This window comes from Pelodiscus sinensis, chromosome 18, assembly GCF_052426305.1.
Source record: "Pelodiscus sinensis isolate ZL-2025 chromosome 18, ASM5242630v1, whole genome shotgun sequence".
In the NCBI taxonomy this organism is placed as follows: domain Eukaryota; kingdom Metazoa; phylum Chordata; order Testudines; family Trionychidae; genus Pelodiscus; species Pelodiscus sinensis.
Window position 1 is genome coordinate 25,450,944 of NC_143069.1, and position 21,256 is coordinate 25,472,199.

The following is a 21,256-nucleotide window of genomic DNA, read 5'->3' on the forward strand; positions in this document are numbered from 1 at the left end:
AATCCATTTTGAAGCACTTAGAATAAGGAAAGGGATCAGGAGCAGTCAGCATGGATTCACCAAGGGCAAGTCATGCTTGACGAACCTGATTGCTTTCTATGACGAAGTAACTGGCTCTGTGGACATGGGGAATTCAGTGGATGTGATATACCTGGACTTATTCTTGCCAGCAAGTTAAGGAAGTATGGATTGGATTAATGGACTGTAAGATGGATAGAAATTGGGCTAGACTGTTGGGCTCAATGGGTAGTGATCAACAGCTCGATGTCGGACTGGCGGTCAGTTTCAAGCAGAGTACCTCAAAGACCGGTTCTACGGTCGGTTTTGTTCAACATCTTTATTAATGACTGGATGAGGGGATGGATTGCACCCTCAGCAAGTTTGCCTATGTCACTAAGCTAGGGGGAAAGGTAGATACATTGGACGGTAGGGTATATGGTGCAGAGTGTCCAAGACATATTGGAGGATTGGGCCAAAAGAAATCTGATGAGGTTCAACAAGGACAAGTGCAGAGTCCTGCACTTGAATGGAAGAATCCCAAGAATTGTTATAGGCTGGGACCGACTGGCTAAGTAGCAGTTCTGCAGAAAAGGACCTGGGGGTTACAGTGGATGAGAAGCTGGATATGAGTCAACAGTGTGCCCTTGTAGCCAAGAAGGCTAATGGCATATTAGGGTGCATTAGGAGGAACATTGCCAGCAGATCTAGGGAAGTGATTATTCCCCTTTATTGGGATGTGGTGAGGCCACGTCTGGAGTATTGTGTCCAGTTCTGGGCCCCCCACTACAGGAAGGATGTGGACGCATTGGAGAGGGTCCAGTGGAGGGCAACAAAAATTATTAGGAGGCTGGAGCACATGACTTAGGAGAGGCTGAGGGAGTTGGGCTTGTTTAGTCTGCAGAAGAATGACGGGGGATTTGATAGCAGCCTTTAACTATCTGAAGGGAGGTTCCAAAGAGGATGGAGAGAGGCTGTTCACAGTGGTGACGATGGCAGAACGAGGAGTGATGGTCTCAAGGTGCAGTGGGGGAGGTGTAGGTTGGATATTAGGAAAAACTCTTTCCCTAAGAGAATGGGGAAGCACTGGAATGGGCTAACTAGGGAGATGGTGGAATCTCCATCCCTAGAGGTTTTTAAGTCCTGGTTTGACACAGACCTGGTTGGGATGATTGAGTTGGGATTGGTCCTGCTTTTGGGCAGGGGGCTGCACTCGATGACTCCTGAGGTCTCTTCCAGCCCTGGGATTCTATGATTCTAAGGCAAGGGACTTCTTTTATTTGAGAGCCCCAATTCCTTCAACAGCAGTATAGGTCTAATCCATGGAGCTCCTGAAGAGCAGCTCTGCATCCCTTTCTACGGCAGCCCAACTGTCCTTGGAACTGGTCAGACCAGTGTGACATCCCCCTGTGTAGGCATAATGAGCTAACGTGTCCTTCACTCCCATGCACCAACTTTGCCACTTATCAACTATGTTTTTAATTTGTTCGAAGGGAAAGCTGAATGAAGCCAAAATTAATGAGTGTTTTAACTTGTAACAAAATACAGGACTGTGTAGCACTTTAAAGACTAACAAGATGATTTATTAGATGATGAGCTTTCGTGGGCCAGACCCACTTCCTCAGATCCACTATTTGATCTGAGGAAGTGGGTCTGGCCCACGAAAGCTCATCATCTAATAAACCATCTTGTTAGTCTTTAAAGTGCTACATAGTCCTGGATTTCGTTTCAGCTACACCAGACTAACACGGCTACATTTCTATCACTGTTCTAACTTGTGTTTCTGTTCCCAGGAAATGTTGAAACGGTAGATTCCTAGGGACTGTCAAGTAGAAAGTTTGACCCAAATTAGTTACTTGTTTACTTTCTTTGGCTCCACTGGAATCTTACAACAGGGATTAACTAGCTCCATTCATATCTATAATTAACACAAACAAAATCTAAGTTTAGTGACAGGTAAGGTTTCCTGAGCACATGTCTAACAATCCAGACATTTAAAATCAGAAGTTAGTGGAAGGAGGCTGAAAAAGGTGAGGCTTTCGAGAGAAAAATTGCCCGAGAAAGGGTTATTTTGAACTCCAATTTACTCTGTATCAACCCATTTTTCCATTAAACCTGTAGGCAGCAGCCCTTGCCTGGGGGCTGGGTCTGAGCTTCTGGACCTGGTGCAAACTGGAACTGAGCGAGGCTGCCTGCCTGCCTGGCTCCTAACACACTGTAAATGCAGAGCCGCAGAGGGGGTAGGTCCCGCACCCAGCGCGAGCCAGGACTGAGACAGCTGGCCCCTGGGGACTATTGAAAAGTCAAGTAACCGATAAGAAATCATGAGGTTAATTGACTACTCAGTGAATATCTAACGTCCCTAATCCCTTTTCATAGTTCCCCTCTGGACTCTCTCTCCTAAAGCATGGCCCTGAGATCTGGACACAGTGCTCCAGCTGAGGCCTCCTCCGTGCCAAATAGCTAGGAGAGTGACCTCCCATGTCTGCCGTACGTCTCCTACCACGCCCCAGGGCTATGCCCTCTTACTGAAGGGCTTTGTGTCTGAGATCGCTTCTCTCCTAGGCTACGTCTACACAACGAGTTTTTTTGGCAACAAATATGCTAACGAGGGACTCTATGACACGCAATGTCATTTGCATATTTTCTGCCGATCCGTTTTTGTGCTCGGGGTTTGTGCGCAAAACCAAGCCGTGTGGATGTTTACTTTTTGTGCAAAAAACCCCCTTTTCCCACAAGATCCCTATTTCTGCAAAAAGGCCGACCGATCTTGTGCAAAAAGGGGCTTTTGCCTAAAAGGAAAACATCCACATGGCTTGTTTTTGCGTGTTCTTGCGAAAAAACTTGTGGCGCGTCTACACTCTACGTGTGTTCTTGCAGAAGTAAATTTGCAGTAAAGCATCAGAGAACAGGGCTCCTTGCACAGGAGTTATTCCTCTCCCGACGATGACTAAGCCCCCTTTGTGCAAGAGCTGTTGTGCAAGAAGGCAGCGTGGACGGGCACCAGGGGCTTCTTGAGCAAGACACTTTTATGGCTAAAATGACCATCAGAGCTTTCTTGCACAAGAGAGCGTTCACACTGCCATGGACACTCTTGTGCAAAAGCCTATGGCAGGGTGGAGGCACTCTTGCACGAGACCTTTTGCGCAAGAACTCCGGCGTGAAACAGCTCTCGTGCAAGAAGCCTGCAGTGTAGGGCAGGGAGCAGCCTATGAGGGAGGGGGAGGGACCCCTAGTAATGGCTCAAACTTCCCAGGGGGGTGGCCAGAGGCAGGACATTTGCCTGGCAGGGTGAGGGGGGGGCGGTGACCTCACAGGGGCTTTGGGCAGCCCTCAGCATATAAGGCAAAGGGCAGGTGGGGAGGTGATGACCTCACAGAGGGACCCACATCTCAGGCTGATAAAAGCGGGGGGCGGGCCCAGGGGACTTTGGAGACCCCCGGTTGCTTTAGCTCTGGTGCGTCTCCTCCTCACGGTTCGTTCGCGTTCTGTGAGTTCCACATCCCGACACCTTTGTGACGAAGGTAAGAGCCCCCAGGGGTTGGATCCCGCCCGGGGCCGGCTGGGTTCCAGGCAGGCCCAGCCCTCGGTCAAGGGCCAGAAGGTGATTCCTCACCTGGGCTGCGTCCTTAGCGCCACTGGGGCTTTCTCCTGGTTGGTTTCCCTTTTCCTCCATCCCCCCACATTTCTGCTCTGTTCTTGCCTCCTCTGTGACCTTCCCTTGCTGCCTCCCCCAGCTTGGGACCCAACAGACTAGCTGAAGGACGGGGGGTGGTTTGCAGAAGCCGTGGGGTGGGGGATGCAGCCCCCATTGTGGGGACTGGGGAGGTGGGGCTGGAACAAGTCTATGCCGGTGTCTTTGGGGAGAACGCTCCACCCCCCACACCTTAGATTCTCCCCTGATTGGCCAAGAAGGGGCTGTTGATGGGCAGGAGACTCGTGGAATGAGGAGTAACGTTAGATTGAACTAGGAAGCCTAGTTCGAACTACCTAGTTCGTGCCCCGTGTAGCCGCGCTGCACGGGGTTCGAACGAGCGGGGTTTTAAAAATGGCGGCTCCCCGCTTATGCAAATGAAGCCCGGGAAATTCAAATCCCGGGCTTCATTTGCAAGTGCGGTATGCCTACATTACCCTCCTAGTTCGAACTAGCGGGGTAGTGTAGACATACCCTCAGGTCCTTGCAGTGCCTGTGCAAGACCGAACCGATAAGCAAGGGGCCATTTGGGGGCTGGGGGCAGTCGCTCTGGGGAGCTGGAACCCCTGGATTTCGTTCATCAGGCTGCGCCCCAAGCTCCCCTTTGCTCCCCTCATTTCCAGCATGGCCAAACGTTTTCGGCTGTGGTTCAAGAAAGCCCTGAAGATGGCCCCAGGGCCGGTGGGGAGCAGCTTCTCCGTCCCCGCGGGCGGGGAAGCTGGATCCCACCAGCTCGGGGCGACTCGCCCACCGGCCAGGCCCCCCCGGACCTGGCTCCAGAGGCGGCTGGGCAGGCGGGACCCAGCCCAGCGGGGGAGCCGGGTAGGGTGGCTCCGGGGCCTCCTCTGTGGAGAGAAACACCTGCCCCGGGAGCCCAGCCCCCATTACCACCAGGGGGCATCGCCCTGCCCGGCCCCCGGGGACCTGCCAGTCTCCGGGAGCCCCCAGCCGGTCGCTCCCCGCACCAGCCCCTGCAGCTGTGGGTCCAGGTCCGTCAGCAGCAGCGCCTGGGCCTCCAGCTGCAGCCGGGCCACCTCCTGCAGCCGCTCAGACCCAGGTGAGGGGCCGTGAACACGCTGGGCCCAGGGGCTCACCCAGTACCCGGGGGGGGGGGCAGCCCCAGTGTCTGCCCCGCAGCCAGGGCAATGGATGGGGGGGGGCTGCTTGGCTCTCTTGTTCCTGGTGGGGGCTCTGCTGAGGGCGTTGGCAGATGTGAGGGTGGAAGGGGGATGGGTCCCTGCGAGGGGCGTGTGGGGCCCAACCTGCCCTGGGTCCCTGACATGGGGGCGCGTGACCCCTGCTGGCCGCTGGAGTCACCCTGGTCCCTTCCCTCCCGCACAGAGCCCCCCTGCGCCTCGGCGGAGCTCTGCCAGGAGCGGATGGACTCCCGGGTGGAGGAAGGGGCCATCTACGACATCGAAGAGCAGCTCCACACCCGGGACACGGTAGGAACCTTCTCCACACGGGGGGGACCCGAGATTGTCCGGCCCCTTCCCAGCACGTCCCCCCCTCCGGGAGGGGCTTGTCCCTGGGGATCCCCCTGGGGCCCCTTCTCCTGCATGACCTGGGCCCCCCAAGCTGGGGGCTCTTGTCATGCACCAGCTGGGACCCCACAAGCCTGGGGCAGCAGTTGGGGGGGGAGTGTGGGTGCTTGGACAACCGGCAGCTCCCACCTCCACTCCTGGGAGGCCTGAGCCCTGCAGCTGTCCGTGGGGGGCAGGCAGGCCCCAGGCTCACAGACTCTCTCTGGGGTGCAGAGCCCAGCCGCCCTGCAGCGGTTCCTCTTGGCCATCCCCCTCGCCTGCCTCGCCGCCCTCCAAAGGGGCGAGGACACCCTGGCGCCGCGCTGCTGCAAGGACACCATGATGGCCAGGATCGTTGTAAGCGAGTCGCGGCAGCCGGGAGGAGGGGAGGGGATACGTGGGGTGGACAGGGGTCTGCCTGGGCCATGGCGGCGGGTGGGGGTGCTGGAAACGGGATGGGTGGAGCCAGGAGGGCTGGAGGTGGACATGGGGAGGGTGGGTGGGGATGCTGGAGGAGGGAGGGACACAGAAATGGGGCAGGTCTGGGGTGCCGGACAGGAAGGGGGATTCGGGACAGGGAGGGGTCTCCCCGGGCCATGGGGGGCTGGAAGGGAGCCGAGCGGGCTGCTGGGGATGCGCCTGGGGAGCAGGGATGAGGAGGTTCAGAGGCTGGTCACCAGGGCAGTGAGGGGCAGGAGACGGCCTGGGGACAAGGATTGAGCTGGTCCCGGTTTGGGAGGGGGGTGCTGGGAGGGGCCCTGTGTCGGGCAGGGGGGCTACAGGGCAGCGGGAGGCAGTGGGGTTGGATCCTGCTGGGTGGGGGCGCTGGCCGCGTGAGCGTCTCTTGGGGGCCCAGCCTCACACGCCCCTTTGTCTCCTTGGGTCTCCCAGGAGATCATGGAGGACTCGCCCCCCCCGCTGGTCTTGGCCGACTGCCTCAACGCCGCCTGCAGCCTCAGGTACCGACCACCCCCCCCCGCCGACTCCCCCCAGAGCAGATCCCCTGGCCAGGGAGTGGGAAAGTCTCTGTCTCCTGCTGCTGAATTAACAGTCTCTGCCCCTCTCTCCTGCCAGCACCTTGCAGCCTCCCCTGCGGGCCCAGCTCCTGAGCCCCCTGCTGACAGCGGCCGTGGGACAGACAGTGTCTGGGGACTGGCAGCAGGAGCCCATCCATACACAGGTACGTCCCTCCGGGCCCTGCTCCCGGGTTGGGCTGGAGCTCCAGAGAGGAGTGGGGGGGGGGGGGGCAGAGGGAGGGAAGAAGCTGCAGGTTTGGATCCTTCCCTCCAGGGTTCCCGTTGCTCTCCCGGGGGGCCCGTCCCTTCCACGCCCAGCCTGGGCTCCTCCCTGCTCTGCGAGGCGGCTCAGACCCTGCTCTAGGCTGGACCCCGGAGCCAGCGGGTGGCCTGGATCCCCCAAACCCCCTCTGACCCAGGGCTCCCCCTTGTCTTGCAGCAGTTCATCCGGGCCCTTCCCTACGACCTCCAGGCCCTACTGGCGAGCCTCCTCGCCGAGTCCCCAGACACCGCCCGGCTGCAGCTCATAATGGAGGTGAGCCCCATGGGGGGGACGGGGCCATTGTCCCTGCTTCCTCGGGGGGGGGCCGAGAGAGGAGCAGTGTCAGTGGCTGGGGGGGGGCACAGTCCGAGAGGAGCCCCAGGCTCTGCCCAGAACCGGCACCTCCCTACGGGTCCTGACCTGCCTCTTTCCCCCCCAGCACCTGAGCCCGTGGCTGGAGTCCCGCCTGCCCCAGGAGCGAGCCAGGGCCCTTGGCAGCACCACGGCCCTGCTGGGAGTCGCCACCACCCTCCCGGGGTTTGACGTAAGTGACCTCGGAGCCGGGGGGTCTGGGGCTGCAGGGCGCGGGGCTGGGAGCGTCCCCGGGAGGCAGAGGCAGGGCCGGGAATGGGCCGGGAATGGGCCGCGTTCTCCTTTCCCCGGGGAGGGGCGACCCTGGGCCCTTCAGGGGGGCTCTTGAGGGACTGGGCCTGGGGACTGGGGAGTGGCCGTCAGTGGATCCCCTTGTTCCACCCCCGGAGTGACCCTTCAGTCGGGGCCATTGCTCTGGGTTGTCTCCTCGCAAGGCCGGCCCCGCCCCGCCCCGCCCCGGGAGGTGTCTCTGTCCGTCCCCCGAGCTCAGACCCGCCTCGGCGGCCGTTTGCATGGGACGTGCAGCCCCAGGATGCTGAGGGACCCCCCCTCTTCTCTCCCCTCAGAACTCCGCCGACTGGCCGAGGATGGGTCACCACGTGGCCCAGCTGGGCCTTTTTATTTCGGACCCATCCGAAGACGTCAGCCGGCTGGCCCGGGAGGGGGTGCACAGCCTGTATCAACTCCTCCTGCACCACAGGGGTAAGGAACCCAGCCGGGACCTGGGCCCCAGGGACACCCTGAGGGTGCCGGCGGCGGGGGGAGGGGACCCAGCCCTTTTCCCCCAGACTGGCCCAAGGGGGGATGCGTCCCTCTGTGTTCCCCTTCTGCCCCCTGTGCCCCTCCATTTGCCCAGGGATGCCTGCAGGGACCCGTGGGAGGGGAAGGGCTCAGACCCGCCAGCAGAATGACCCTGTTGTGTCTCTTGCAGGCCTCAACATCCACCAGGCAGAGGACCTGTGGTGCAGACACTACTACAAAGAAAGATGGGTCCTGGCTCACAGCAACAGCGTGAGGGTGGGAGAGGTAAGGACGCGCTGCCAGGGCAGGGCAGGGCAGGGCTCGGGGGTGGGGCTGGCTGGGGCCCTCGTGGGGGTAGGAGGGTCTTGGGGGCAGGAGGAAGCTGTGACCTGGGGCAGGGGTTGGGGTGCCGGGTGAGGAGAGCGTCTGGGTGCAGGGTCTGGAAGGGAGTTTGGGGAGGAGGAAGCTGTTTTAGCCCCAGGAGTTGGGGCCGGGCTCTGGGCCGTCAGCTGAAACCTCCTGTGCTCTTGATTTCAGGTCTTTGGGCAGCTCTTTACACCAGAGCAGGAGAATTGCTTTTTGGACAAGGCTCTGCTCGCTGCCCGCTCCCCACTGCGGCGCCCCAGCCAGGCCGGGCTGGTCCTGGCCCACGCCCTGCATGGGCAGGCCCATCAGCTCCTGGAATACATGGTGAGCAGCCGGAGCAGATCAGGAGAGTGGGGCAGGGCCAGGGTCTCCTTCCCATCCCCTCAGGGAGTCCCCCGCCCCTTTCCTCAGGCTGCCCCCACCCCACGTCCCTGCTGGCAGAATCCCTCCTGCCCCTGCGAGCGTCCCTGGGGGTGGGGAGGCTCTGAACACAGAAACTGTCCTAGGAGGCGGGAGGGGGCCGAGGTGTCAGGAGCTCTGGTGGGGGGGGGGGGGTCAGGAGCTCACCCTGCGGGCCTGACGGGGGGTGACCAGAGAGCAGGGGGGAGGAGGGTGGAAATGCTGGGGGGCCAGTTCCCCTGAGTCCCCAGGGATGAATGTGACGGATTCTGCTTCCCTTGCAGCAGGAAGACACCCAGTGAGAGCAGCAAGAGCTGAGGAGCCAGCAGCTGCGTCCCCCTCCCCCCAACCCTCCCAATTGTATTGAATTGTATTTACATTCTCATTAAACAATGTTTCAAAAAACATTTGGATCAGGCTTGGTCAATAATTTGTAATGGGGGGGCCATTTTGGCAACTGATCAAGGGCCACATTTCTACCGAGGGCTTTGGGGTCTGGGACGGGGTGGTTGGGTGCAGAAGGGAGCTTAGGGATGGAGCCTGGGTGCAGGGGGGGGGGTATGATCTGGGGCGGTGGATAGGGGTGCAGGGTCCAGGAGGGGGTATGAGCGCAGGAGAGGACTCTGGCCTGGGGGAGGGGCTCTAGAGGGGTGCAGGGTCAGGGAGGGAGCTGTGACCTGGGTGAAGGGGGAGCAGAAGGTTTGGGGGAGGGGGTGCGGGTGCCAGAGAGGAGTCTGGCCTGGAGGAGAGGTGTCGGGGGGTGCAGGGTCAGGGAGGGAGCTGTGACCTGGGTGAAGGGGGAGCAGAGGGCTTGGGGGAGGGGGTGCGGGTGCCAGAGAGGAGTCTGGCCTGGGGGAGGGGTGTCGGGGGGTGCAGGGTCAGGGAGGGAGCTGTGACCTGGGTGAAGGGGGAGCAGAAGGTTTGGGGGAGGGGGTGCGGGTGCCAGAGAGGAGTCTGGCCTGGGGGAGGGGTGTCGGGGGTGCAGGGTCAGGGAGGGAGCTGTGATCTGAGGGAATGGGGGACGCAGGTTCAGGTGGTCGCCTGGGACAGGCAGTCGGGGAGGGGACGTGGGCGCCAGGGGCAGGCTCTGGCTGCGGAGGTGCCTACCTAGGCAGCTGCGTATGGGGGAGCCCGACTGTCACCTGAGGGGATGGGGGAGCTCAATTTTCAACTGTGGGGAATGGAGGAAATACTGTGGAGTGGAGGGAGCGAGATGGGGGGGACTGAATTGTTCCAGGAGGGGAGATCTCCCTGGCTTGGGGGGGGGGGGCGTTTCCAGCAAAGCCCTCACATAAGAGGGGGACAGACGGGGGGAGGGAGAGGACGGGGATGGGCAGGGCAGGTGGAAATGGGGAGGGGCAGGAGAAGGGAAGTGGGAGGAGAAGGAGGAGAGCAGGGGATAGGAGTGGGGGCGGGGATGAGGAGCAGGACAGAGGCAGGGCAGTGGTGGTGATGGCTGAGCGATGAGAACAGCTCGCAGGGAGCTTAAAGCCAGCAGATGCTTTTCGGCAGAGTTGCCATTTGCCCTGGCGGCTTTGCCAGAATAGCTGTGCCAGCGGGGGAGGCGGGGGGGGGCTTTTGCCACACACCCAAGCCAAGCCAGCTGTGGCGGCAAAGCCTTGTGATGTAACCTAAGCCCTTGGCAAGGTCGGGATCAACCTGCTCTGACAATTTCTCGGAGCGGCGGGATGAGAAACAAGGATCGTGCAGGGAGATGGGGATGACTAGGAAGCGAATCCAGGTGTGGGGGGAATATCCTGGGTTGGAGGGTCAGTCGATACCCCCGCCTGCCACTGTCTGCCGGGGCTCTGCCCGCAAGATGGAACCAACAGCTGAGTTTGCTTTTCTGCCCCGTCGTGGGCACAAAAGGCCCAGAGCAGCCTCCTGCTATCTTGGAGGAAAGGGGCCAAAGTTCAGGAAGCAGGTGCCAGGCTGGGCTGGAATCCGCGAGCGCCGCTTTTGCTTTGCCCTTCCTGGAAGCTGGGCTGCAGGTGAGTGGCGGTTTCATCTCCGCTCTTGGGGTGTTTCTTGTGGGTTCCGAGTGTGGATCTGAGAGGGGCTGCGCAGGGGCAGTGTCATGAACGTGCTGTAAGCGTTATAGCCCCTTCTGCGCAGGCTGGCTCCAGCCTCCCGTCTGTCTCCAAGCCCTGGGGGAGAGGCGGGAGGCCAGCAGCATGGCCTAGTGGAGGGGGCAGGGGGTTGGGCGTAAGAACTCCCGGGTTCTAATCTAATGCCACCTAGTGACTAAGGCACAGAGTTGTGTGCTAGACCCCTTGCTCCTCAATTCTGCGCTCACTCTCGCGCTGGTGACCTTGGAGAGGCCTTTCAGGTCTACCTTTCCCTGTCCATCAAAGGCAGGCAAGTGCGATGTAATGCCCTGGAGCAAGTGCTTTGGGACGTGTCGCACAAGTGTGCCTGGCTCACAAGCGTGTCAGCACAGGTGTGTAAAAGCGTGACGAAGGCTTTGAGATCGATGCCGAAGGCGTGTGAGGCTGTGGCTGGCCAAGTGACAGGGAAATGAAAGGTCAGAGTTTGGTCAGTTAGATTTTATGGTAATACACTGAGACGAAGCACTTTGGGCGTATAAACGATAATGTCTTTCCAAGTGCGTTAGTTCAAGGCGTGTCCTAGGAGCCAAGAGGCGAGACAAACATGCTTGGTCCTGTCTCGGTGCAGGGGTGGACTAGATCAGTGCTTCTCGACCAGTGGTACGAGTCCCCTTAAAGGTACTCAAGAGATGTCTGGGGGACACGTCAACACAACTGAAATTTGGAGAAAACTGAATTTTAGTTTTCAGTTTGACAGCGCTTTATTCTTTTTGTACCTTTTACACCCAAAAATGCCATCGCCCGCCCGGCTACGATGCAGTTGTTTAAACAAATGTGTTGCAACGGTAGAAAAAAATTGTGTGTGTCTGAAAACTGTAGGTACTGGGGGTACTTACACATTTTTTTTTAAAGGGGGTACATTATAAAAAAAGTTTGCTAGGAGTTATAGCGCAACTGAGAAAAGAACAGATTAAAACACAGACAATTGCATCCCTGGGATTCAGTTTAAAGTTATAGTGGGGAGAGGAGGGGATATGGATTTAGCACAGAGGAGTTTAACCAAACAACAAAACAAAAAAATAACCTGATCGCATCTAAATAAACATTCTCTATCTACTCAAGTATCCACACTTCCAAGGTCCAGTCCAATTCTAGGCCCAGGTATTCTTTTTTTTAGGCATGATGTCCCTGCCCAGTTCAATTCATCCCCCCCCTCATCCCCTTCTGCAGCTCCAGGATTAAACTCACAAAGAAAAACAGCAGACAGATTCCCTTTTAATGCAGATCTTAACTCCCTGCCAACACTTTCTAGCTAGCTAGGTTTAACCCTTTAGTCACTGAATACTGGGATGTTCAGAAAAGAACAGTGGGCCTCCCATCCATCACAGAAGCGAGACAGCCTCTTTACTCCTGCTCAAGCGTTTCCTGTTTATACATCCCAGAATTACAATAGCTTTTTAAGCCCCAACGCCACAATGGGAGCTCATGTTCTGCTGATTACCCACCATGACCTCTACATCTCTTTTCCCCGCCCTGCAAGTCTGGCCCACAGAACCATGGGAAGTGGCATAGGCTAGCCTGGGCCAGGGCAAAGGAACACGTGGGCCTTTCTCTTCTCCATCTCTCCCTCTGCATTGCACAGCAGGGCGCAGGAGTGCCAGGGGGCTCTGTGGACGCTGTTTGGCTTAATGCCAGCGAAAGCAGGGTCTACAGGAGTACTTACGGGCTCCTAGTGTTAAGAGCTGTGATGTGGTTGCCTCAGCAGCGTGGCTCAGTGCTTCTGTTCTTGGAGCTCTGGTGTTATCAGTGGTCAGTGCAGGTAACGCAGCCTGCTCCTGCTGCAGATCTCGCTGTTATGCACAAAGACCAACCACAGACACCGTCTGGTGACAGAGGCACTTGGCCAGGTTTATAGCCGTGTAGTCACAGATCTAGTGCCCTGGATTTGCGGTTACGCGTGCACCAACTCATGAGTGCCCCAGGACGAGGAGCAATTCAGTCAGTAAGTCTCTGTTGTCCCTTCGGCCATGCAAAGGGGGTAAGGCCAGGCACCCCAATATTTATAGCCTAAAATAAACTTGTCTGGTTTCGGACATTTGTTTGCTCCCTCCCCTTGTACCTAGTACCTTGAACCGAAAAATATTAGCGGAGACACTGTTGAGCATCCACTGCGGATGCGCTCGGTGAGGCTAATCTTCGTGTTTTACCTCATCCCCGTTGCAGGGTTCCAGACCAAGGAGGATATCTACTGCCTCGCTTTAGCAAAGGCCCTGTACACTGTGCCCACGCCAGTGACTGCTGGGTTTTATGCACCATGGGGACATTGCAAAAACCTGCTCTTACACAAAATCAAGGGTGAGTACTGCCCCGGGGAACGTAAGACGGGGAAGGAACCTTGTGGGGATGGGGATTAGTGGATGACAACCATCTCCAAAGAGCCAGAGCCACCCGTACTCATTTGCCGATTATGCAATCGCATAGGGGACCTGAAAATTTGGAGCAGCACTGGGTTTTCATGTCCACTCCACCCACCTGCCTCTTCCTATCCATGGTCTGTGGCTCTGCTTCCTCCAGCAGCAGAAGTTCTAGAAGATCTAGTTAATTTACAAGTGACAAAGTCTGCTCGAGCTACTAGCAGAACATCGACGACATGGTAATGAAGCCATTTAACAGGCATTTGCCAACCTCTGCTAAATGTTTGCTGAATTTACTGTGAGAATCGACAGGACCTTAGTTTAAAATGTGTTTGTTTATTAGTGTGTGGATGAGGATTATAAAATCACATCGCTAAAAATTAAACATCCATCTGGGCTGCTGTTGGGCAGATGGGTACCAGTTTAATAGTACGGCGTAGGATCCCATCAATCCTAAGGATGGCTTTGCCAAGAGCTACCCATTCTTGATTGCTTCCCAGAAGGGAGGGATTGTGAAGCTGGAAGACCCTTCAGGAGGAGAGATTTAAGGCACTGCCAGGTACCTAACATATCTTCCTCTTTTATCTCAGAGAACATGGAAAACGAATCGAAGAAGAAAGACCAGGAGGAATTTCAGCGGACGCAGAAGATGCAGCGTGACAACACTGGCCGGGATCTACTCAAGCTCCTGTTACTCATGATCTTCTACCGGCCGATCCTGACGGAGCAGCAGAAGTGGAGAAGGAACGTGAAACACGTCTTCATCCATTTCAGCGCCTGGGAGTACACGGGCTGCGACCAGCTCTGGGCAGGCCTCATTACCACACTGTGCGACGGCATCGAAAGCCACTTTGGTCTCCTACCCATGAGCATTTACAGGACCATAGACAGGAAATGTAGCATCATCGAAAGACCAGGGGATCAGGAATGGGTTAGCAAGAAGTTCCTCTTCCTCCCGCTGTGGGTGGCTGTGATCCTTTTGATCATGGTAGCTATTGGGGTGGGTGGTCTCCTCCTAGTGTTTGGGATCCCCATCGGGGATGCCTCGGGAGACGCCATAGCTGTCGTGGAAGGCATTGGGGTGACGGCTGTCAGCGTCTCTGCAGCAGCTGCCATACGGCTCACTATCACAGTGGTACGAAACATTATCGTCACCCAGAAGAGCCAGCTGGAGAGACAGATGAACCAGACGGCTCTCAGCGCACAGCTGGGCTTCATGAGCTGCATGAAAAGCGAAGTCAGGACAATCACTGGGTTCCTGCAGTACATGGAGATCTTCCAGCGGCGGAAGCTGCGGGTGGTGCTGGAGATCACCCACTTGGATACATGCAGCCCTGACAAGGTGGTGGGCGTCCTTGATGCCATGAACATTCTCCTCTCAGACGATGACGCCCCTTTCATCTCCATCCTGGCTGTTGACTCCAGCATCATTGTCGACTGCGTGGAAAGCTCCAAGTATATGAGAGGTATGGCCAACAACGGCTACGAGTTCTTAAACCGCATCGTCACCCTGCCCTTCTCTGTCCCTCGGATGGACTGCGACACCAAGCGGAGGCTGATCAGGAATATCATCGCGCGCAAGGAGCAGCTAGAGGCAGAGGTCGGCTTCCGGCAGGATGGCAAGATGGAAGCCAGCTCTGACTTCCTCAACATCTCTCGCTACCATTCGGCCAACCACGATGCCCAGAATCCAGTTGCAGAGGACAGCCAGATACCTCTCATGGTTGGAACCCCAGCGCTGGGAACCGGCAGCTGCGGGAAAGGTATCCGAGCCAAAGACCTCATTCAAGATGCTTTCGACTACCTCCTGGATGATGCCTTGAAGGAATTCATGACAGACAACGTGGTGCAGATGCGGCGCATCGTGAACACCGTCACCATCACCATCAGGCTGCTGGCGAGTAACATCCCCAAGGATGAAGTGTGTCCGAAGAAGGTGGTGGAATGGGTGCTCCTTGCCAACCAGTGGCCGTGCCGTCTGAGCTGGCTCTTGCAGTGCATCGAGGATGAGGAGCAGAGGAGTCGAATGGGCAGCTGCCATGGAAGCCCGCTCCGCCCCGACATGTCTCTGTGGGAGGTCTACGAGAAGTACATGGAAGAGCTGGACATGCTGAAAGGCCAGATGGAAAAGCTGCTGGAACTGGACCAGGATCCCGAGCTGTTCCACACTTTCCTGTGCGGCAGGTTTCGGGTGGAGGAGGCCCTCTTCTACCTCCCCTTCACGGTCAATTTGGACCCATCCCTGAAAAGACAGATGGAGCTGCAACGTGGCAGCCACAGACTGAAACGGACAAAGAAATTCGACAAGCTCAGCGCCTGCACTCTGCTGGAGGATGTCTGCCGAGAGGTGGGTCACCCTTGGGTTTCCTTCCTTCGAGCAGGGCCAGCTGTCGATAGAATGTCCATGCCTCTTCATCGCAAGAAGCATGTCATTCATGTGACAGCAGCTGCCCACAGATGACGGCTACAGGCAGAGCCATCTTTGCAAATCGTGGGGCCCTGAATAATTGAGGGCCCTTCTGCAGGATTGCCTGGGCCTTTTCCCCTCATGCAGCTTCTGCTGGAGGTCTGGTCGTTCCTACTACCTCCCTACCCCAAGCAGGGCTCAGGAACTAGAGCAGAGTTGCAGATCCTCTCTGCTTGCTAGCTTGCTGCTGCTGCTGATTTGAACCCCATAGCAGATTTGAACCTAGGCCCTCTAGGAGTGTGTCTAAACTACATGGCTCTGTCGATGGAGCCATGTAGATGAGGCAGAGGGAAATGAAGCCGCGATTTAAATAATCGTGGCTTCATTTAAATTTAAATGGCTGCCGCGCTCTGCCGACCAGCTGATGATCAGCTGTTTGTCGGCAGATCGGGGCAGTCTGGGCGCTTCCCCGTCGACGTGAAAGCCCTTTGTCGACCTCCCCGGTAAACCTCATCCCACGAGGCATCAGGGGGAGGTCGACAAAGGGCTTTCATGTCGACGGGAGCGTCCACACTGCCCCGATCTGCCGACAAACAGCTGATCATCAGCTGGTCGGCAGAGCGCGGCAGCCATTTAAATTTAAATGAAGCCGCGATTATTTAAATCGCGGCTTCATTTCCCTCTGCCGATCAGCCTCATCTACATGGCTCCGTCGACGGAGCCATGTAGTTTAGACACACCCCTAGAGGCCTCGACAGCTGGAGCCATGAAGGCAGCTGGCTCCCAGCTTAGGATGTAGAGCTCCCTTGTTCTTATCTCTGGCTGTAAGAGGTCCAATTGCCACACGAAGGGACAGTGAACCACACACACTAGGCGTGTGGATTACACTGCCAGCTGAGAGGAGCACGTGGGGGAGGGCGAAGGGAAAAGCCCTGCAGCAGACAGGACAGAGCGTCCCCAGAGACGAACCGGCAGAGGCATATCCTCAGACATACAAGAACACATGGCTGCTGCATTGGGGAACTCAAAAATTTGGTGCCCAAATTTTCCGGTGCCCTATGCAGCTACATATTTCCCATGGGCCTAGGGACAGCCCTGACTATGGGCCCCAGAGCTGGGAGAAAACTGTCCCACATAACTGGTGCATAACTGGAGGGAGAGGAGCGAGAACTAGTGGGGGTAGGATGTTGAGGGGAACAGGCGGTGTGGGATGGGGGCTTTCGGGGAAGGCACAGTGTGGGTTTGAGGCCTCAGGAGTAGGGGGGCACATGAGGGGGAATGGGCAGAGTGAGGATGAGGGGGAAAGGGTGATGTAGGGGGCAAGGCCACAGTCCGGGTTCTGCTAGTTCCCCCACTTTCTGCTGCTCCTGACTCTTGGTTTGCAGAAAACATTTCTTCTTGGAACAACTCGGTTCCTTGGAGCTCTTTCCTCCAACCCCGAAGCCATTGGCTGGCTCTCCCCGGGTTCATCCTTTACGCTCTGAAGTGACTTGGGTCGGTTTTAAGACTGGGAGACCCGTAGCTGTCTGTTATGCACTCCAGAGAGAAGCGAGGCAAAAACATAAATACTCTTGCTGGAGGCCTGCAGCGTAATACCCCTTATCCAGAATAACACACAAGAACCCTGAGGCTATGTCTACACTGCTAGCTTTTGCCTGCAGAGAGCATGCTAATGAGTGCCAAGAAGTTGCTAACGAGTGCTTCATTAGCATACTCTCTGCCTGCAAAGGCCCGCAGTGTAGATATAGCCTTAGGTCGAGAGGCCCAACTCCACCCCCGTCAGGCTGACTGCATGCTTCCCTCCAGCCTACAAGCAGGGTCAGGAAACCTTCCCTCTTCATTTCAACACACCCCTCCAGTGGTCCCTACATTGCTAGCTTTTGCCTGCAGAGAGCATGCTATTTCCCCTGCCGTGCCAACTTGCTCAGCGGTGCCCCTAACAGAATCCAAGCACACGGCAGTGGGGTGTGCAGGGTACCATACCTGGCCCCACAGCCGGCCGGCCCGCCTTGTTTGCTAGAATCTGAGCAAGCCCAGACAGGTTCCTCTCGGGAGCTATAGCGGACCCTTCCTAAAAACGTGTTTGGCGACCTGTTCAGTAGATGCACGGCACTAACGGGTGCTCCCACTTCTCTTCCAGATGGACACAATCGGCTTGAAGGAGGAAAACGTCCCGCTGTACAAACAGAGGCTCAGGGACCATAATCTCAACGGGCGCGCGCTGGTCTACAGTGACAACACTGAAATCAAAGAGGCCCTGCACATGAGTCTTGGCGAATGGACCCTCTTTAGCATCCATTTCCTTGGAGTGTTTCCCCCGGCGAATTTGGCCTCTTCTGTGGTGTCCCCCGTCCCGTTCCACGTCAGGCCAGAGGCTCTGAAGAACATGGTTGCCTTAAGAGAGACTGTGGCGAGAGGGAGCAAGCTCTCTCTGAACAGCTCCAGGGAAGATCTTTGGGAAAAGAGGTAACTCTGAATCCTGAACACAGAGGTGAAAGTGCCCTGGTGCGCAGCTCCAGCAAGAACTGCAAAGACCTGGGCTGCAATAGGACAGTACCTGTGAGAAACTGTAAAGTTACTTTCACGGCCACCTGTACAAAACCAGAAGCAAGATCGGGGCTTTCGCCCACAGTGTACCTCCCTGCGTCTCCAGTGACATCGCACGGATGAATCATAGAATCCTAGAGTTGGAAAAGACCTCAGGAGTCATCAAGTCCAGCCCTCTGCCCAAGGCAGGACCAACCCCAACTCAATCATCCCAGCCAGGGCTTTGTCAAACCGAGACTTAAACACCTCTAGGGATGGAGACTCCACCACCTCCCTAGGGAACCCAGCCCAGGGCTTCCCCACCCTCCTAGGGAAATAGTTTTTCCTAATGTCCAACCTAGACCTCCCCCGCTGTAACCTGAGACCACTGTTCCGTGTTCTGCCATCCCTCACTACTGAGAACAGCCTCTCTCCATCCTCTTCGGAACCTCCCTTCAGGAAGTTGAAGGCTGCTATCAAATCCCCCCTCACTCTTTGCTTCTACAGGCTAAACAAACCCAAATCCCCCAGTTTCTCCTCATAGGTCATGTGCTCCATACCCCGAATCATTTTGGTCAAGCTCCCCTGGACCCCCTCCAATGCGTCCCCATCCTTCCTGTAGTTGGGGGCCCAGAACTGGACGCAATACTCCAGATGTGGCCTCACCAGAGCCGAATAAAGGGGAATAATCACTTCTCTGGATCTGCAGGCAATGCTCCTCCTAATGCCCCCTAATATGCCATTAGCCTTCTTGGCTACAAGGCCACCCTGTTGACTCATCTCCGGCTTCTCATCCACTGTAATCCCCAGGTCCTTTTCTGCTGAACTGCTGCTTAGCCAGTCGGTCCCCAGCCTGTAACAATGCTTGAAGCAATCAGATGACAAGAGAAGAATTAAGGATCCGGGGGGGGGGGAGGAGGGGGGGACTGTACTGGGTCTGAGGGATTTGGGGCACATTCATGTCAACGGGGCTGGTGACAGACGTTGTCGGGCCCTGGGTAATGTATGGGAGGGGGTCGGCTCTAGACCCCCTCAAAGGGGCAAGGCTCTAGACCCCCTCAAAGGGGCAAAGCTAAAGGTAGGAGGGGCAAGGCGAGGGCCAATCAGGCCTTAGCGCCACCCACCTTGCACCAGACAGAGCTCTAGGATTGATTTCATTTGCCCGGGTCTCTGGCAGTGGCGGCTGCCATAATAGTCGATACAGTGACCCAGAGGCCTGGACCCTTTTAAATCATCAGCTCCCGGGACAACTGCCCCCTTTGCCTCTCCCCCTCCCCATCCGTGGCCCCTGTCTGTGGGGCTTCAGACCCTGGTGGTCAAAGTATTTTGGTCTGGTTAGTACAGCAGGGGACAGGGAGTTGGGACATACGGGTCCTATTCCTAGCGCTGCCACTGGCTTGCTGTGTTTTTGAACAAGCTGCTCCTCCTTTTTGGGACTCAGTTGCCTCTGTAGTAAGTTGCGGGTTGGTAACATAAAATCAGCAGGCCCGAATAAAGGCCGGTAACATAAAAACAGCAACAGGCCTGAAATCTAGGAAGCAAGACTTTGGCTCAGTGGAACCGCAGGCAGGAAAGAGAAATAGTATAAGCCAGATCAAGCATAAAGGTCCAGGCACAGGTACCAAGCACATTTATAGAATCCTAGGGCTGGAAGAGACCTCAGGAGTCAACAAAAAATCCTCATTAAAAAAAAATTGTTTGGTGTTCCTCGGTCTTAAAAAGTTTAAGAAACACTCGTCTAGACAGTACTGGGTCCTGCCATGAGGGCAGGGGACTGGACTCGACCTCTCGAGGTCCCTTCCTGCCGGCTACATGTGGCAATGAAACGGTAACTCGAACTAAGTCCTTAGTTCGAATTAACTGTTACTTCTCATTCTATAGCCGCGCGGCAGTTACTTCGGGCTAGTGGAATTTCAAAATGGCGACCGGACGGGAACATGCAAATAAAGCCTGGGCTATTTAAATCCCGGGCTTCATTTACAACTCCGGTTGCCGGCTTTGCCTACCTAGCTCAAATTAACGAGCTAATGTAGACATACCCTTATTGACTAATTCAGTAGTCGATGGAAATTCCACCAACTACTGGATTAGCTGATTAAGCGCAATTTAACATCCCTCGGTTGAGCTACCACATATGTTTTAGAAAGACATCCAATCTTTATGGCTTGTGTGTAGTTCAACGCATTAAATTCCAAGCAGGTTGCTGAAGTTTCTTTTTTTCATCATGATTGGCAATTTGACCAGCCTTATACAGTAATGGATCTTTACCATTCCTCTGATTTCTTTTGTTCCCGATATATTTAAACATTTCCTAATTATCCTTTATCATAGAATCATAGAATCATAGAATAATAGGACTGGAAGGGACCTCGAGAGGTCATCGAGTCCAGCCCCCCGCCCTCAAGGCAGGATCAAGCTCCGTCTACACCATCCCTGACAGATGTCTATCTAACCTGTTCTTAAATATCTCCAGAGAGGGAGATTCCACCACCTCCCTTGGCAATTTATTCCAATATTTGACCACCCTGACAGTTAGGAATTTTTTCCTAATGTCCAATCTAAACCTCCCCTGCTGCACTTTAAGCCCAAAGTTACTGGTTTATGTTACTGGTTATAGATTTTTTCCCCCAATTTTAGCTTCTCCTATCAACTGTTTGCTTTTTCATAACTCGCATCCTCCCTTTTTTCCCATTTGCTTTATATTTTTTTCTTGTGGTGTTTATGACAAAAACTAAAACATAGGACATAAACTTTGAGTCCTATTTATAGTACTTTAGGTTGGTTTAATGGAAAAATGGGTTGATACAGAGTAAATTGGAGTTCAAAATAACCCTTTCTCGGGCAATTTTTCTCTCGAAAGCCTCACCTTTTTCAGCCTCCTTCCACTAACTTCTGATTTTAAATGTCTGGATTGTTAGACATGTGCTCAGGAAACCTTACCTGTCACTAAACATAGATTTTGTTTGTGTTAATTATAGATATGAATGGAGCTAGTTAATCCCTGTTGTAAGATTCCAGTGGAGCCAAAGAAAGTAAACAAGTAACTAATTTGGGTCAATCTTTCTACTTGACAGTCCCTAGAAATCTACCGTTTCAACATTTCCTGGGAACAGAAACACAAGTTAGAACAGTGATAGAAATGTAGCCGTGTTAGTCTGGTGTAGCTGAAACGAAATACAGGACTATGTAGCACTTTAAAGACTAACAAGATGGTTTATTAGATGATGAGCTTTCGTGGGCCAGACCCACTTCCTCAGATCAAATAGTGGATCTGAGGAAGTGGGTCTGGCCCACGAAAGCTCATCATCTAATAAATCATCTTGTTAGTCTTTAAAGTGCTACACAGTCCTGTATTTTGTTACAAGTTAAAACACTCATTAATTTTGGCTTCATTCAGCTTTCCCTTCGAACAAATTAAAAACATAGTTGATAAGTGGCAAAGTTGGTGCATGGGAGTGAAGGACACGTTAGCTCATTATGCCTACACAGGG

The 21,256-nt window shown here is 55.4% G+C and overlaps 1 long non-coding RNA gene across 1 annotated transcript in view; it reads left to right on the forward strand.

The window, feature by feature from the left end:
- The first annotated feature begins 5,453 nt into the window (after positions 1–5,453).
- Positions 5,454–21,256, forward strand: part of LOC149523310 (uncharacterized) — a 32,229-nt gene continuing 16,426 nt past the window's right edge. The window contains exons 1-2 of the long non-coding RNA XR_016347087.1: positions 5,454–5,571; positions 6,106–6,173. This is a non-coding gene — a long non-coding RNA (uncharacterized LOC149523310). The remainder of the gene's footprint in view (positions 5,572–6,105; positions 6,174–21,256) is intronic.